The sequence below is a fragment of the Carica papaya genome, chromosome 1 (assembly GCF_054855325.1).
Source record: "Carica papaya isolate Zhongbai chromosome 1, ASM5485532v1, whole genome shotgun sequence".
NCBI classification, from domain to species: Eukaryota; Viridiplantae; Streptophyta; class Magnoliopsida; order Brassicales; family Caricaceae; genus Carica; species Carica papaya.
Genome location: NC_142309.1, coordinates 6,932,762 through 6,935,646, shown reverse-complemented (window position 1 = coordinate 6,935,646; position 2,885 = coordinate 6,932,762).

The window sequence follows — 2,885 nt, the reverse complement described above, 5'->3', positions numbered from 1 at the left end:
TACCAGCCTACTAGTATCCATGGGGATCCATAGGGGTCCCGCTACCCGTGAACCTTTAACACCTGTAATCATATTCTAGGGCCGTCCCCATACCCCGTCCGGTATGGGCGCCAAAACTATAAACCTCAATATCCCGTCCACTATGAGGGTGAAATGGACCGTCCCCATACCCCGTCCGGTATGGGCGCCAAAACACATAAGGTCTCCATACCCCGTCCGGTATGAGAGACCACAATCCCGGTAGGGTTCCCTACGGACCCGGTCCGTCCACCATCTCCCAGGATATCTAGTCAAGCTGACTACATTATACAATTATCAATTTACATAACATTTCATTCCCCTTTTCCTCAGTCAGCATCATCAAATCACACACAAACAAGCAACAAGTAATTCATGCCAAACAAGCCAACATACAACATCGAGTTCTCAGTCATTCAACCCATAATCAATAAAACAGTGATTTATGCACACGAAACTATGAAATGAGAACATCAGACATCATACTGCATTTAAAACTGTAAAATAGAACAAACAATAACTGACCGACAAATACACCAGACTCGGGCTCCATTAGCAACCTTAAACAATTTCACACATCTACTGATTCATGAAACACCGTTTTATCATTTATTGAACTTTAATACCGTGATAGAAAATAGGGTGAGGGGTCCTTACTCGTTTCGGAGTCCGAACACGGCTCCACAGTGCGCCTACAGGTTGTCCCTAATTTTTCCTAAATTTTTCTCGGGGAACTGAAACGCACTACTGGTACCTGCACGTGTCCCCAAAAAATTCCAAATTAGACCCAGGCCCCTTTCGACCAATATCGCAATTCCGGCACGGCGGCTCCGCCGCTTGCGGCGGCGATTCGCCTCAGGTTGGCCGTTTTCGGCCGAATTCGGCTACACTTGCATCGGTCCCTGTGATAAAACAACCCTAGGGCCCTCGGGGGGCCAAAAAATTATGGAAAATCGAAGCTTACCGGCGGCGGTGCTCTCGGGTGCGGCGGCTCTCCGGCGAGGTTCGTGTTTTGGTGATTCGGCTCCGATCAACTTGTAGAGAAAAGAATGGTGATATAAAAATTGCATCAAATGGAGGCTAGGAAGGGCCTAATCGGAGGCAAAAACCGAGGAGGGGCGCGGCGGCGCCGCTGGGTTTCGGCCGTGTTTTCTGGCCGTTTGGCCGGGATTTTGGCTCTGATTTGGCCACAGGAGAACTCAGCATGGAAAAACGAGTCGGGAGTATGAAATTTACCTCGATCGGCGGTCGGAAAACTCCCCAGTGCGGCGGCGGGTGGCGGGAGCCGGCTCCTCCGGAGTCTGGTTCGTCTTCTCCGACGAGGGCAGGCGGCTAGGGTTTTTGTGGTCAGGTGTGGGGGTTCTATTTATACCCTTTTGCCTTTTGATCACAGCTGTCCATTTTGATTAAATCTGGGCCGTCCGTTTTTGATTGAATCTGGGCCGTTCGTGCGCGTGCATCTGGGCCGTCCGATCGCGCGCATGCGGATCGTCCACGTGGCCCGTTCCCTGGTCGACATGGTCTTGCCACGCGGCAGGTTTTGGTTGGCCAGGGCTGCTGACTGGGCCGCTGACGTGGCTGCTGACGTGGTGCTTTTTTAAAAAAATTATAAATTAAACTAAATAAATAAAAATAATAAAAATAATAATAAAAATGCTGAAATTATTTGGGCGTTACAACTCTCCCCCCCTTAAAGAAATTTGGTCCCCCAAATTTGCCTCTTACTCTTGATCGAACAGATGGGGATACTGGGCTCTAAATTCTGATTCTAGTTCCCAAGTAGCCTCCTTGGGCGTGTGGTTCTACCACACGACCTTTACAAATGATGTTTTCCGGTTGCGGAGTATTCTGCTCTCTCGGTCCGTGATACCGACCGGTACTTCTTCATAAGACAAGTCCTCTTGGAGTGGAAGCGGTTCATGAGCCAAGACATGAAAAGGGTCCGGGTTGTACTTACGTAGCATAGATACGTTAAACACGTTGTGAACTCAGGAGAGCTCGGGAAGCAGTGCTAGTCTGTAAGCAGCGGTACCAATCTTGTCTAAGATTTCAAAGGGTCCAATATATCGAGGGTTTAATTTTCCCCTCCTGCCGAACCTACTAATTCCCTTGAAAGGAGTGACCTTAAGAAACACTCGGTCGCCTTTTTCAAACGCTAGATCCCTCCTTCGGGTGTCTGCATAACTCTTCTGTCTACTCTGACCTGTCTGAATATTCTTTCTGATTTTAGCTATCTTCGAAGTGGTCTCCTCTACCAACTCCAGATCGAACAATCTTCTGTCGCCCACTTCCTCCCAACAAATTGGTGATCTGCATGAGCGTCCATATAACGCCTCATACGGAGCCATGCCAATGCTCGCTTGATAGCTGTTGTTGTAGGCAAACTCTATTAGGGGTAAATGGTCGTCCCAATGACCCCTAGAGTCAAGGGCACAAGCTCGGAGCATATCTTCCAGTGTACGAATTGTTCTTTCTGATTGTCCATCAGTCTGAGGATGAAAAGCAGTGCTGAGGGACAGTTTTGTTCCCATGGCTTGTTGGAAACTATTCCAAAACCGAGAAGTGAATATGATGTCCCTGTCGGATACCACTGTCACTGGGACTCCATGCAATATGACTATCTCCCGGATATACATTCTTGCCAATTTGTCCAAAGAATCAGTTATTCTGATGGTCAGGAAGTGGGAAGACTTAGTGAGTCGGTCAACAATTACCCATATAGCATCATGTCTTGATCGTGCCTTAGGTAGTCCCGATACGAAGTCCATGGTGATATGTTCCCACTTCCACTCTGGAATCGGTAAAGGCTGAAGTAACCCACCTGGGCGTTGATGTTCTGCTTTGACATGCTGACATACCAAGCACTT